The sequence below is a fragment of the Aedes albopictus genome, chromosome 2, assembly GCF_035046485.1.
Source record: "Aedes albopictus strain Foshan chromosome 2, AalbF5, whole genome shotgun sequence".
NCBI lineage: Eukaryota > Metazoa > Arthropoda > Insecta > Diptera > Culicidae > Aedes > Aedes albopictus.
The window spans coordinates 181465002-181481869 of record NC_085137.1 but is presented as its reverse complement, the minus strand read 5'-3'; positions in this window follow the sequence as shown (position 1 = coordinate 181481869).

Below are 16868 nucleotides of genomic sequence, written 5' to 3'. Positions count from 1 at the left end.
ACACTACTGGTGTCTCCCAGTTAATTCTCACGCAGAATCTCTTCATCTGCGCATGCTGTTGCACTTTTCCATCTTTTCCCGCTCACTTTTCGTAATCGATGAAGCGACAGACGACGTCACCTCTAGATGACCGCAGCAAATGAGTGTGGTTTCAATTAACTGCCTACAGAAAAGAAAATGTCACACAGCTTGGTGGTGTGGGAAAGAAATGTTTGGCTGAAAACAAAAGTGTAGCTCTGCGAGGAAGTCTAGATAGAACTCTTCCAGGCGTATTGATGTAGGTTCAGTTTGTAACCGGAGCCCGTGACCACAAAACGGTATTGTGAACTGTAATTGCTGGTTCAGCCGATGATCGTTTGCATCTTTGATAAGTATCAGTTAGGGAATATTTTTAATGGGTTGTTCTCGATGCTCTTACCATTAATCAGGACGACAGCGCTGGTCTTTTTTATCATTCAGAAAATATTCGGATCCACCTACCACGGGCCCTTAATATCTGGAAGATTTATTTCGATTCCGCCCTCTGATTTGCTCTTACACGCCACAAATAGAGATTGCTTAATTTGTTAATATCAGTTTTCAGATTCATGACATAATACTGCACCTCTCCATCCTCGGTCGCGCGCAATGCTCGCCAGGTCACACTCCACCTGGTCCGCCCAGGGTCCACCCATCGTGCTCTCTACACCTCACGCCTTCTTGTGCCAACCGAAGCTGTCGCGAATACCAACTTTGCAAGGTTGTTGTCTGGCATTTTTGCAACAGGCCCTGTCCACCGAATCCTTCCGGCTTTTGTTACCTATGAGATAGGTCACAATCTCGCATTTGCTTCTCATTCTTATTTTTGTATTATAAATTTTTTTCTGCCTTCTGTAAATAATTATATACTAGTATTACACTGAACTAAAAAGAAGAAAAAAATAATATGTACATACTATCCTTTATCCTTATCCCTAGATACAACCTTTCTAAAAAAAATAATAAATAAACATTGAAATAAAAAAAACATATATAAAAATGAAATATCTATTAATTAAATAAAAAAAAAACCTTTACCATCCCTATTGAAATCCTCTGGTATCGAATAGCCAAACTAATCCTTTCCTAAAATGTAAAGAAGTATCATGGCGTGAGGTACCAACTACAAGGATGAAAAACTCTCCCGGGAAATGTTCCAAGCAAATGCATTTTGCTTCATCATTGGACCCTATATAAGACAATGTAGGAGATGGTTCCGGTCTCTTTTGGTAACAAAAATTAAGCCAGATAAGTCGATCGCGTTTTAAAACAGTCCTCGATTCTAATTCTCAGGAACAAAAATTGTCAGTTTGCGTGCCGTGTGTGTGGTGTGTGGTGTGTGGTGTGAAAAACCGGGGTAATACGATTACCAGTGCGTACCCGGTCACCTAGTGCATCCCCTACCAGCCGAGTGGAACGAGACAACCCTGAGGGAACCAGAAGACAACCAGCCTGGTTCCGAACCCGAGAGTCGACATCGTGGTGAAGTTAACCATCGTCTACCGCCCGAGCGACAGGTCGAAGGACGAAGTGACCGAAAGCGATCCGACATCAATTTGTGGCGCCGGTTGCCGCCGCTGTCAGGATAAGTCAATACAATCCATGCTCCAAAATTTCCTTTTCCCCTTAAAATCCTAAGTATAAAGTTATATAAGTTGAATTCAGTGTCAGTGTATAATTATTTACGGTAAAGCCCTTTTCTCTCTCTCTCTCACTCATCTTTGTGGAATTGAATTCGAGACGCAAGTGTGGGAAGTGAGTCTGCACCAACGATTCTCCCGGATAGACCCTGAGAGGGCTAAAGTGTAAATAGTTCTGGAATAACTGTAAATATTTTTGTGAATAATAGTTTTTGTATTTATTATTTAAACTAGTTTTTTTGCTCTTCTTCTTAGTGTTAGTCTTTTTCTTTGCTTTTTCTCAGATTAAGTTGAATTAAAAAAGTGAATTGTAACACTTTCGCCACCTTCTGGATGATGGGTTCGCCGTAAAGTGCAGCGACCTCGTGGTTCAATCTTCTCCGCCACACACCGCCCAAGGTCACCCCTAGCAGGCGTCGCGAGCGCTTGCAGGTCCTCCTCGAGCATGGTCCATGTCTCGTGTCCGTAGAGGACCACCGGTCTTATTAGCGTTTTGTACATGGTGCATTTTGTGCGTGGGTGAATCTTTTTCGACCGCAGTTTCTTCTGGATCCCGTAATAGGCCCGACTTCTGCTGATGATCTCTCTCTCTCTTATTGGCGTAGCTTCCTCTGCCAATGACCATTTTGCATGCGTATATCGTGTGGCAGGCACGAAGATACTCTATGCCCAAGGAAATCAAGGAAATTTCCTTTACGAAAAGATCCTGGACCGACCGGGAATCGAACCCGTCACCCTCAGCATGGTCGTGCTGAATACCCGTGCGTTTACCGCCTCGGCTATATGGGCCCTGCTGATGATGCGCCTTCGTATTTCACGGCTCACGTTATTGTCACCTGTTAGCAAGGAACCGAGGTAGACGAATTCTTCTACCACCTCGAAAGTATCCCCGTCTATCGTAACAGGGGCTGTCCATAAACTACGTAGACTTTTTTTCGGCCATCTTAGACCCCCCCTCCTCCCTCGTAGACTTTTGTTCATACAAAATTTTCGAAATTTGTATGGAGCGTAGACTTTGGCCAGACCCCCCCGTCCCCCCCTAAGAGTCTACGTAGTTTATGGACAGGCCCACATTGCTGCCAAGGCTTGTCCTGTCTCGCTCAGTCCCACCTACCAGCATGTACTTTGTCTTAGCCGCATTCACCACCAGTCCGACCTTTGCTGCTTCGCGTTTCAGGCGGGTGTACAGTTCTGCCACCGTTCCAAATGTTCTAGCAATAATATCCATGTCATCCGCAAAACAGACAAATTGGCCGGCTATTACGATGAGAAATTGCAAAAAATATTTTTTGCAATTTCTCATCGTAATAGGCCATTTTACCTCACGCAAATCTGACAGGAAAAGGCCTACTTTCCCACACCAAATTAACAGTGCTGTAATGGTTCATTACAGCACTGATTTGCGTTGCGTAATGAACCATTACAGCACTGTTTTCAGTTTTGATCAACTTATTGATGCTTTCTGGACGCAGGTTTGAAAAATTGTGACAACTACACAGTATAACCTGCTATGATCAGACTTCCTTAATCATGACTATGAACATCAGTGTGCAGTCTGATGAAAAAGTTTTGTTAAAAACTATCCTCAAGTGGTAATTTATGAAGTTGCAAAATAGTAGTTTACGCAACAAGGTGCAGAATGACGATTTTTACAGCACGAGTGGTACATTACGACGAGTGCTGGAAAAATCGAGTTCTGCACCAAGTTGCGTACAACGTTTTTTGCAATTTCATAAATTACCCTTGAGGATAGTTTTCAACAAAACTTTTTCATCAAACTGCACACTGATGTTCATAGCCATGTTTAAGAAAATCTGATCATAACAGGTAATACTGTGCAGTCGTCACAATTTTTCAAAACTGCCTTCAGAAAGCATCAAGAAGTTGACCAAAACTGAAAACAGTGCTGTAATGGTTCATTACGCAACGCAAATCAGTGCTGTAATGAACCATTACAGCACTGTTAATTTGATGTGGGAAAGTAGGCCTTTTCCTGTCAGATTTGCGTGAGTTAAAACAGCCTATTACGATGAGAAATTGCAAAAAACGTTGTACGCAACTCGGTGCAGAACTCGATTTTTACAGCACTTATCGTAATTATCCAACTCGGCAAGCCTCGTTGGATAAATGTACGGCTCGTGCTGTAAAAATCATCATTCTGCACCTTGTTGCGTAAACTACTATTATCTCAGCTTCCACTCCCAACACTCACCATGTACAATATGGTTGGCACAGGAAAATGTCAACAAACCCGTTCCAGCAGATACTTAGAAGCAGTATCATATTTATCATCTACCTTCTAAGTTGTTGAAATAGCCGAGAGGTAAGGGCTATGTCTCTATGAAAATGATGTGACATCACAAGATTTTTTTTGCTGTGTAGATGCTGTGTTCGCTGTAAAATGCAGCGAGCTAGTGGTTCATCCTTCTCCGCCACACATCGTTCTCCTGCACACCGCTGAAGATCGTCCTTAGCAAGCGTAGCTCTAAAACACCGAGTGTTTGCAGGTCCTCCTCGAGCATGGTCCATGCCTCGTGTTCGTAGAGGACCACCGATTTTATTAGCGTTTTGTACATGGTGCATTTCCAAATGTTCTGGCGATATTGTCCATGTGTTACAAAAATAAAAGAAATTAATTATTACAACATATTGACATATCACGGACACATAGAACTCTATAAATGCACGATACACAGACATCACAATTTGACGCAACACGACACGAAACATATATGTGCTCTGTTATCCAGATGGATAACTTCATCCGATCACAGGATGACGAGGTTTCATGTATTGGTTTGGGTCCATCAGTCATCCTAGAATTGTATTTTAGTTGGTAGCTTGCCTTTTAGTTCACAGAATTTGATGCTGTGTTCATAGCTTGGTTTTGTGCAGGAAAACTATCCCTAATCGGGCTTCCCGTTTCGGGTTCTATTACAAGAGCTCTATAACTTGAAGTCCGTGTCAGGGAAAGGTTTGTATCTGTAGTATTTATCCGCTGAACGAAATGGCCTGAAAGTTGGCAATCAAAATAGGATTGCACTTCATGGGCCACTATTCTGCCAGAACCCTATAAATGTTAACATTATAGGTCGGTTAACATTAACATTAGGCGAATGTTTACAAGTCAAATTGAAACAACACAAAGAACGCACGAATAATAAACTTATAACACATTGAACAATTATTCTGTCTTATAATTGTAACAAATATTTATACCCGTAACACATGTCGTCCGTAAAGCACACAAATTGACCGGATTTTGTAAGAATCGTTCCCCGGCTGTTGAGTCCGGCTTACCGCATCACACCTTTCAGAGCGATGTTGCATAGTCAGGTCAAGTCTTGAAGTCGATAAACAGATGATGCTTTGGGCTCTGTATTCACTACATTTCTGAAGGGTTTTCCGTACGGTGAAGCTTGATTACTTCTCACAAACTCATTCGTTTTTAGTGCCAGACAACAAACGATGATCTGGGATAGCACTTTGTTTGCAGCATTCCAAATGGTGATCGCTCCGAAGTTCTCACATTCCAATTGGTCGCCTTTCTTGTGAATGGAGCATATTAACTCTTTCTTCTACTCCTCCGGTAGCTGTTCGGTTTCCCAGGTCCTGACTATCAAACGGCGCAGACAGGCGGCCAACTTTTCTGGGCCCAACTTGATGAGTTCAGCTGCGATACCATCCTTTCCAGCTGCTTTGCTGGTTTTGAGATGGTGAATCCTTAACTTCCCTCAGCGAGGGAGATGGTTCATTTCCTTCCTCTGCTGCATTGACGTAGCCGTCCCTCTGTAGTTGTGGTATCCCGTGCCTACGATCTCTACGCCATTCAGGTATTCATCGAAGTGCTGCTTCCTTTCGATAACATCACATCCGTCTGTCAAGAGGCCCCTGTCCTTATCCCTGAAAATTTCGGTTCGCGGCACGAAGTCGTTGCGGGATGCGTTGAGCTTCTGATAGAACTTCCGTGTTTCATGGGAATGGCACAGCAGTTTCATTTCTCCGTACTCCGCTTCTTCCAGGAGGCAGTTTTCCCCCGAAAGAGGCGGGTCTGCTGCTTCCGCATCTGTTTGTAACGTTCCACGTTCTGCCGGGTTCCTGGCTGTAGCGCTCCTTGTCGAAACATTCGTTTCGTCGACTCCATTCCACGTACCCGATGGTGCTCTCAGCTGCGTCGTTGATGACTGCTTTTTTCTGTACTCCAGCAGTCCTCTAGAGAGGTCATATCGAGCTCGCCTCGTCTGGTAATGCTGTCTCGAGATTCTGCGCGTATGCTGAGGTGATATCCGGTTGAATCAGTCGCTTTAGGATGTACCGTCATGGCCGCCAGTACCGTACATTGTTGATGACAGAAAGCTTTGGGTGCAGTTTGACCATCACAAGGTCGGAGTCGATGTAAGTACCACGGTGTCAGGTATCAGAAGGCCGGCTCCAGAGGCACGTTATCCTCCATTTGGGACATTTGTGCCATCGCCATACATATAAGCCTATTTCATCATTTACCTGAGGGAGAATGGGATAAGGGATGGAATGGGATTAGGAAAGGGAAAGGTGATGAAATAGGAAGGGGTGCCCTAGATGAGGGAATGAACGCATAAGCGCAACGAGAGCTCATAGCCCATACCACAACGGGTTTCAGTGCCCTGAAAAGGACATTGTAAAACGCATAAGCGTAAAGAGAGCCTATAGCTCATTGGAGGTAGCTTGTGGCGTCATGCGACTTTCAATATGACATAGAAAGGCACGTCATCGGAAGCATCCTCAATATTCAAGAAATCACCCAAGCAAAAACTACGTTTGAGCGAGTACTTTCATGAAAGCGTATACAACTTTGTGTAAAAAAATCACTGTAGACATCCCAAATTGGGAGGCATGTGAGTTCACATAAACAGGCATGTCAGCCAGACGAACATCACAAATGTGATACTCGACAATGCGTTTCAAGCATTTCAGAAAGAACGAGGTAACCAGATGAATCTGGAACTCATTCCTTCTTTATATAACGCACGCACGCTTTCGGGATAAAACTATGGAGTAATTTCACGCCATGAAAATACCCAATAGCAAACTACAAGAGTTCAAAACATGTTTGAAATACTCAAATGCCTTTGGAGAAAAATAGGATAAACCCCCATTTGCACCTGGAGTACTTCAAATCTCCAGCAGAGCTTTAGGGCCCACAGTCAATTATATAGCTATAATTCTCAAGTGGAAGCTAGAGATTCGTAATTATACAAAAGAATGGTGTATCCGAAGATATTTTGAACTTGAACGGATCAGAGTTCCATTCAGGAATACCTCTTGCGGTCCACACAGGCCGCAGAGGACAAGCTTCTTTCAAAGCAATAGTTATGGTATACCACAATGGAGGGGATTGTAGGTACAAAACCACAATGAAACTCTCTTGGAGTAGCAATGGAAGCGAGTTATCCAGTAAATGTGGTCGCAACCAATTAGTACAGGTTCCCTAGTTTGTTGAGCAGGGTCGCCTGAATACGCAAATTTTGCGAAGGAACACTCCAAAGTGGAAAGAAGGTCAAATGGAGACTCCTCATCTGACACATGCCAATCAGTTAAATCATGACAAATTCTGCTCACGCAGAGTTGGGTTACGTGCAATTCTATGTTAAGTTATCCATGAACTGTACTACCTAAGTAATCCATCAAACTGAAGCATCTCAAATTAATGCAAATTAATGTTTGAGCTACTTCAGATGATGTAACCATCGTAACATTATTGCCAAATATCAGCGAAAAAATGCTGAATACAAGAGCTTGCTTGAAGGCATCCGTAAGGAATTGTTGAAACATACTGTTAACGTTATTCTAAGATATAGCATGCTCGAGGCACGACACTTCATTTATAATGAAAGAAGCAAACTGGGTTCACAAGGTGACCTATACAGAAGTTACCCTAGGAAAATGAACTTTTTGAAGTAGAGCCACTTGGGCTACACACGCTTTTTACGCTGAAAATTGATCAGAGGTTTCCTAGCTGTAGCCACTACCCAAACTAGACAAGATTACACTCTTCACAATCACAGCATAAAAAGGAAACATAAACGACAAACCAAATCGGTGTCAATTGAAAAACGCCAATGGCGAAAACGCATTAAGCGAAACCATATAGGTAGTAATGTAAGCTAATTTACAACATTTGAATAATCCCGCCCTTATTTAGCCTCAAACTTGAGACTTAAGAAGGGCAACTGATTATCTCGGAGAAACGCAAGGTCCACTGCACTATTGCTCCGGTTAGTGCAGTAAGGGCGTAATACTGTGGAGGACGCCCTAATTCTCCACAGGCTCCGTTTGTGGTTAGGTTTTTATTAGACCCCCCTAACCATTCATTCATTGGCACGGTAAGCATAAAGCCGCATAACACCATGAATTAGGGGTCACCCGCTTAGTGGACTCTTACCACTGGATCAGGCGGTCCGTAGTGTTATTCTTAGCCAATTGAGACAACCGCTACCGACACTACACAGCTATCTAGGCTGATCGGGAAAAGAAGTTAACATTGATGGTTAACTTCCAAACGAGCCCAAACAGCCCAAAAGTAGTACCACGGTAGGTCCTGACATCAGTCATGCCGGAGGAGAAGTGCCGTTCGCCTATAAGAACGTGGTTTGCTATAACCCTTTCGGGACGGAGCACAAAAAAGTGAAATACAAACGGATCAACTTTGGCTCATAAGAACTCTGAGATTTATTTTTCATCGTTTGAAAGAACTACTCTTTATCTTTCGATTTCTACACTTTTTTAAAAATTAGAAATTTACACGTGACGTAAACATTAGGCCTGTCCAGCTTTTCAAAAATGTTCTCTGATTCTCAAGTCCACCCCCGTATTTTGATTCGCATCCTGAAAGAAGTAACAGGTCAAAATTTAAGCCAAATCCGTTGAAATTAAGAGGTGCATCAAATCAATTTTGTGTTTTTCGACTATTTTCGAACTTCAAAAAATCATAACTACACTAACACTTTTCAAAACTTAATTCTTTCGTCAGAAATTGAAAGATATACTTGTTTGTTACAAGTTCTCCGAACAACGCATGCCAATTGAAGGAAAAATTTGTAATTATCACATTTGTAATCAGAAAAACCTTAAAAAGTTGATTTTTTGATAGATTTTGTTCTAGAACACCCTTATATGCGTAATATGTTAGATTTTTTAAAACGGCATTATATTCTCTAATGTTTTGTGGTTATTTGCTTTTTGGACATCAATTCTGTAGGAGTTGAGCAAAAATTATTGAAATTCGTGAAAGCCAAATGTGTCCTAAAAACTAGCTTTTCGGGGCAATCATGACTGAATGGTAAATTTGGCTCAATTTAACATCCATCATGTAACTTCGATTTGGCTGCACAAGATGTCAACAAACCTGTCTGACCAGGTACGTAGAAACAGTTTCACATGTATCTTTCACCTTACAACTTGGTAATATGGCCGAGAGGTAAAGTCCGTGCCTCTCAATCAGCGGACCAGAGTTCGAATCCAGTTTAATATTTTACATTCATATGTTTTACATGTCGATTCAGTTCTTGTGATTGCTAGCTCGACCAGCTCGACTTTATTTATGATAGAAGACATGATTTGTGAGAAACAGGCCGCTCCTTTTATTTGTTGAACTATTGAACAGTTAACATCACATAAAACAATGTCTAAACAGATAAAAAATATGCAAAACTGCTACCGCTCAACAGCACAATTGTGCTGGTTTGTCACGAAAGGGATAAGGGAGTTTGTGTTGGAAAAAGGTGCTACGTTTGGCAATGTTTTTGGAGACGCCGAAATCGATGAGTTGTAGGCCGTTTTCGTTCGGCAACTGGTGGATGTTCCAATTGTTGATCTTAATTTCTCCTCCTGGTCTACCAGAGCTTGTAAATCTCGTATGATGATCTAGACGCCGTAGCTTGGGCAAAAGTCGTACTCGCGTTCGAGCTGCGTGTAGAATGCGTCCTTGTCATTATCAGTGATTCCGGCTATGCACGTTTCTCATGCTGATGTTGGAGAAAGGGGCTTTGATCCTCAACCTGTTCAATGAACAGTGTTCATCCTTTCATCGATCGGCCACGCGCCACTGCATGTCGTCCATCACGATAAAAGTTGTTCCCAGCTCGCGTGTGTTTCCGCAGCTCTGCACGCAACAAAATCCGTTCCTGAAATCGTCAACATCCAGTCACGTATCCTGGAACAATCAAAATTTCCTCTTACGAAAATACACCATGAAAAAATATCACAGAATCGTGAACTGTGTTCCGCAACATGTACGTAACGCCTGGATAATGGAGTCCACAAAGAACATAGATCACAGCAATGTGAACTAAGTTCTAACAATGATGGTGCTAATCACGTAAACAAGAACTTAGTTCACGGCAAATGGATTTCAGTTCATGGGAACTGGACTAAAAATCACAGGAATGAGAACGCAGTTCATGGTCTGTTGTTGAGTTCCAGTGGCCATGATTTCTGTTCACGGAAGCGAAATCGCTGTTTTCGTTCAGGTGCCGATATAATCACGGGGTTGGGAGTTCGGATTTGTTTTTAAAGATAGATATCTATTTTTCAGGATTCTAGAACTATTTGCACTTTGCCAGTATTCCACAGTTTTTTTTTTACATAAAATCACATCATATTTCACAGTATGAGAGCTTTTATTTCAGTTTTATGATTACCTTTTGTTGTCCGTTTCACTCAGGGGATATGGATTATGGATTGGCAAGATGCAACCTTCTATGTAACTTTGATAGTTTATTTTTAACAACTCGTGATGCAATGAATGCATTTAAATGTGACGTGATATCCATTCTTCGCTGATATTTCACACCTTTCACATAATCAACTAACGATTGCATTTTTCCCAGCGGCGGCGGCGGCGGCGACGACTGGCATCTTACCGAAATGCTTCTTTTGGTAATCCGTAAGCAGCACACACACAACAGTATTCACTTTGTCGGCCGCTAATGCAGCGCAAAACCCTCAAAATAGTACATTTTGCACAAAATAAGAGAAAATCTAATACAATTTTTACTCTATTCACATTCCTGGCACTTTTGTTGTTCTTTTCACAAACGTTACTAATAATGACAGCGCGCGTGATTTGTGTTCACGATATCAAGAACAAAATCCAGATTATGGTTTTTTGAGTTCTAGGTATCGTGATTTCATTTCTTGCTTTTGGAAGCGTTACTATATGGATAGCTCAGCATGCATTGCGTTCCTGTATTTGAGAACATTAGCATGGAAACTATGAACAGTGAATCACAGAAACGGGAACCAAATCACAATTTCGAATGGGTGCTAAGTTCAGGTTTACGCGATTTTTTATTCACGGATACCGGAACGGATTTTTTTGCGTGTGGTAGATAGTATAATTACCTCTAAACGTTCGCATCATGGATCCTGTCCAACACACCTCATGCACTGCTACGCTACCGAACCCGCGATCCTTCAGTAGATCGGTAGGTTTGCGGGTGCTCCCAATGAAGCTGAGAAACCGGCGGTTCACGTATGTACCGAGTATCACCGCAAATCCTTTTTGTTCGCTGGTGTCGTTTCGTATGATTCTGTTGCTGATTGTCCTGAAATTCTTGGAAACTTATTAGACATTTCTTAAGAAATCTCGGATGGAATATTCAGAGGAATGAAAATGAGAACCTAATGAAGAAGTTCCTGGAAATATCCAGGAACAGTTATTTAATTGAACCTCGAAAAGAATACCTAAGAAAATGCCGGAAGGATTCCCGGGAATCCTTAATGAAGGAATGGTGAAAAGAATCTAAGGAGAAATCTTATGAGGAAAGATTCTCTTAACCCTAAAAGGGATACCTTCATGGCCTCAGTTTCGTCACCTCGCTGAGTGTGTTCCATCAAAGACGAGCTCTGAAAAGCGCCTGGGGTCCAATGGACCCCAGGTATCCCTTTTAGGGTTAATGAATCTATGCAGAATTCCTTAAAAAAACCACGTAAGAAAATGACGAAATTCAGAGAGGTATCAATGGAGGAACTCGGGGAGGATTTTCCAAATGACAGCCCGGAATAAATCCCTGAATGAACTCCGGGAGAAAACTCAGGAAGAATCTGGGTGGAATGCCTGATGCAGTCTCAGGGATAATCCGTGAAAAATTCCGGAAGAATTCCCAGGGAGAAACAATGAAGGAATTACTGGAAAAATCCAAAAAATATTCCCACAAGCAGTGCCAGATTTGATTTCGGTAGGCCCGGTGCAACCCCTATAGAGTGGGCCCCCAAATGCAAAATTTTTAAGAAAAAAAGAAAACATCTGTGTTTTTTTGTAATGCTGTAATTTGACAAAAAAAAAAAAATCAGAGAATGCATCCATCTTCACCCTAAGGTTGTACATCGGCATTCTTTGCATCCAGGTTAACTTTTGGTTTTATTGCGTACAAAAGATTTTTGAATCGAATCAGAATTATACCAATTACAATGCTATTAAACTTCATTCGAGGAACTGTTTTTTTAGAGAAATGTCGTACAATCATACTAGTAGTCTATACTAGCATATTTGTTGTTGTTTTCTCCATTTCTTGCAACATAGTTGCATGCATAGTTGCATAGTTGCATGCAACAACATAGTTATCCAAAGTTTTGCTCAAACAGCATCAAATTAGGCAAGGAATCATAATACCCACGCTTTTTGCACCATTTCGTTGCAGAAACGGAGAATTGACTTTCTCACCATACTAAAATTCGGCTCATTACTACAAATCTAGTACTACACCAAACGTGCCCCATTGCTAGTGTCCTATTATCTATATTTTTTCCAATGTCAAATATTCAATTTTTACTAGGCGTGATGCTGAATGAATGAAAATTTTGTCAGTAATCGCACTAAAGCGATTTCATTTGAATTTGTTTATCTGCTTCATATTGAATTCGGAAAGCTTTAGATGATCCCCCAACGTAGCTGCGAGCATTGAAAGCTACTGCGTAATTTCCGTGTTTTCCATATGCTCGTAGAAGCTTACGTAGGTAGGTTACACCTTTCAAAAACGAACCAAACAGTGCTGCTTTCTACTCCTGATCACTCCTCAACTCAACCCACAGTGCAAATGGTCCCACAAACGCAGCAAATGCCCGAACCGTGGAGCAATCGAATGTGGAGCTCACATTGCATTTGGAGGTGGGTGAATTACATTTGAAATCAATTGTATGTAAAATGCGTTCTACTATTTATTGCAATAATTCTGGAACATTCCGGAACCCAAGGAGGGAGAGAGAACGTCATCAGTTATAATAACATCAACCATCATATGTACAAGGAAAGGGAAAGGAGTCGCATGGTCGTTCGTTCGCTTACGCTACTACTACTGCGGTTGACTGGTCGACGAACGAAGCGCATTCGCCCGTTGATGCACGAGTATGCGCTTTTCCGCACTCGTCAGGATGCCGGGTCGGTCGCCGAAGATGCACTACGACGCCATAGTAAAATGCAAGCAGTCCATTGACTGCTTGTTTTTTTTTCTTTCTCCCACGGTGCGGTGTGTGGGGGAGGTGAAGGGTTGAACCGAATTACGACAGGGTCGTACTTGTGCTTTCGAGCCATTTAATCACTGAAATCTGGAGTGTTATGTTCATAAACTATTATCTACATTGGTGTTTCCTATTTTAATGTTTGTGGAAACATTAATTACTCATACTTCGGTATGTTCGTTTATTACCTGGTGATAGGTAGGGAAACTGAGGACACCGCGCTGTTTTGGCATTTTGATTAATTTCGTTAATTTTTTTTTCGCTGAGTGTAGGATCATGAGACGAAAAAAATAGAGCGCTGGTTAAATTAACGTATGTGACATTAGCAAGAGAATTCAGCAAGGCTTTTTCACTGAAATGGTTGTTGTATTTATCGTTAGTGCATTTTATGTCATCCTTCTTACATTTGGTTAATTTGTTGGTATTTGCTCAGCTATGCAACTATTGATTATTTCTTTGATGGAAATTGTTCGTTGTAAGTTGCAAATGGAACATGGAGAGTAGGGTGGCCCACACATATATGAAAAACAGAAATTTCGAGAAATGTCAAGTCTTACCTCCTAAATTAGTTGTTTTGGACTCCCAGCAGCTACGTTCAAAATTTGAGCAAAATCGGTTGAGCCTAAGGGGGCGCTCAAAACGCTTGAAGTTTGTTAGCGTTAGCGTTAGCGTAGTTACGGTATACTTCGTAGATTGGATACTAACAACATTCATGTACCTTTTGCTAATCTTGCTTGGATTGCTTTTCGGAACAAGGCCGGGGAGTTAACTTTGCTCCAATCTTATGCAAGAATACCAAAAGCACAAATGTCATTATTCCCGGCCACGCCCATCTTTACCGTAACTTGGGATAGGGGAAGGAAATGTTGATGTAGCACTTATATTAGAGGCCTCCGACTCAGTGACACTCCCATAAGTACTACGGAGTGGGTGGTTGGGAGATGTATTATGTAGCTCAAGGATTCGCCTGAAAAGCTGGCGATGGACCCACGGCATTGGTTGTTTACTTGGTATAAATTTAATGTTTTGAAAGCCGGCAATCAAAAGAGGCTTTTTTTTTCTATTTATTGTTTAAATAATTATGTTTCTGCTAAGTGAGAGGCCCAAGCAGAACCGATCCCTCCAGGGTCATCGGAACTTTACAATAAATGTTTGAAACGCGCGATCGATAGAGAAAAAAAAACACTCAATTTACATTAAAAAAAACGCAAAAACAACAAAAAAAAAACATCTGAATTTATTCAAAAAAAAAAAAAAAAACGTAAAAGGAGTTGAACGAAAATAAATCAAAAGATATTTTTTTTATTTATTGTATAAATAAGTATGTTTTTCCTCAGTGCGAGGCCCAAGCAGAACCGTCCCTCCAGGGTCATCGGGACTTTGCAATGAATGTTTAAAACGCAAAAAAAGGCGACCCGAGAAATAATAACATCTGAATTTACATAAAAAAATAAACAGAAAATTGCGTTAAACAACAAAAACATCTCAATTTATCTAAAAAAGAAATATCGCGTGAAACAAGTTAAATAAAAAACGCCCGAAAAGAAAAAAAAGCTAGCGATCCAAAAAAAAACAAAACACATCCACACCCGCGACATTACGAAATTCGGCTCGAAGAAAAACGACGCGGACAACGTGGTCTACCCGCCACCGAATGACATGGCGATCTTGACCCTTCAAAAAAAAAAAAAAAAAAAAACAAGGATGTTTCCCGACTACAGGGTTGCCCGCTTGTACATCTGAAATAGAAAATAATATTAAGTGGTGATAGGCTCACGACAGTTACATAATTTTTGGAAATAAATCTCTCTAGACATAGCCGAAAATTACCTGAATCCTTCTGAAACAAATGGTGTATTAACAAAAACAAAATACAAAAAATAATAATAAATAAATAAATAAATACATAGAATACAAATTAAAGTAGACCAAACTTCGATCTAGGAATCTTCCTGCCAGTGTACGCAAAATATGGCACCGCGAGCGAAAAATAGGCAACAAAGAAGGCACGCACACTGTTGCGGATGGCATAAAAACGTGATCGAAATTGTTTTGACCATGAAAAAATGATTTTTGATCTTTGGTGTCTTCAGCAAAGTTTTTCTATAAAATAAGCCCTAATTTATGGAAAAATCAGTTTTGTGATCAATCCCCCTAAAAGTGAGAAACGATTTCTATCTTTTTCATTTGTAAACCAAAAAAATATGTTTGTTCAGAGAAGTTGTAGACAATTTCACTAGAAACAACTTTGCCAAACATACAAAATTTCTATCTTTTGATTTGTATGTACATTTGAGGCGTTTTTTATGAAGCACCCCTAAAAATCAGTTTTTTGCTTATAACTTTTTCTATGAATTTTTCACGATTTCCAAATGTTCTAGCAAATGTTTTGCCTTATTAAAACGTAACTTTTGCGAAGAAAGTATATATCTATCTCTCATATTAATCATGTTATTGGAAATTTCACTTTAAAAAATGCTTATGTTTGACATACCCATTTGTTAACTTTCGCACGTTTTCGCAGACCAGGATTTTCACATTTGAAAATATGAAACGAGTTTTATCTATTGCAAATATAGCCAGTTTTAGCCTGATTTCGCCTGCATATTTAAATTCACATACTAGAAATGACTATCATTATAAAATGTGTTATTGTAAAATGATCAACATGTCAAAAAATGTACTCAGTGCACTTCTTACATTATTTTTCCACATGAACACGCAAAAACGTTTTCACAGAATCACTTGGAACTGCATCAGATGACTTTCCCATAAAATTTAAGTTTTTTTTTTCAGATAAACAGTGGCTCTCATAGTAGTACGATAAGTCTCTTCCACAAAATAAACGATATTGTTGGATGATCTTGCTAATGCTCATAAAAATTTTCGAGTTCATGTACACTTTGCAGAAATGTAAATTTTCAGAATGTTTAAATAACAGCATCTAATGATTCGATTAAAATTGGGTCTCAATTTGTTTACTTGAAAATTATTACATACTTACCTTACCGGTCAGGCTAAGGCCAAGGTGGCCTCTGCTGTACATAGTAGTCGCCTCCATTCCACTCGGTCCATGGCTGTTTGTCTCCAGTTCCGCACTCTGCGTAGGGTCCGCAGATCGTCCTCCACTTGGTCGACCCACCTAGCTCGCTGCGCACCACGTCTTCTTGTACCGGTCGGATGACTCTCGAGAACCATTTTAGTCGGGTTGCTATCCGACATCCTGATGACGTGACCCGCCCACCGTAGCCTCCCGATTTTCGCGGTATGGACGATGGTTGGTTCTCCCAGCAGCTGATGCAGCTCGTGGTTCATTCGCCTTCTCCAAGTCCCGTCTTCCGTCTGCACTCCGCCGTAGATGGTACGCAACACCTTCCGTTCGAAAACTCCAAGGGCGCGTTGGTCCTCTGCACGTAGGGTCCATGTTTCGTGCCCATAGAGGACGACCGGTCTAATCAACGTTTTGTAGATGGTTAACTTCGTGTTACGGCGAACTTTATTCGATCGTAGAGTTCTGCGGAGTCCAAAGTAGGCACGATTTCCTGCCACAATGCGCCTCTGAATTTCTCTGCTGGTGTCGTTGTCGTCGGTCACCAGTGAGCCCAAGTACACGAATTCTTCAACCGCCTCGATTTCATCACCGTCGATATGAATTCGGGGTGGCGGGCGCGGTGATTCCTCCCTGGAGCCCTTTGCCATCATGTACTTTGTCTT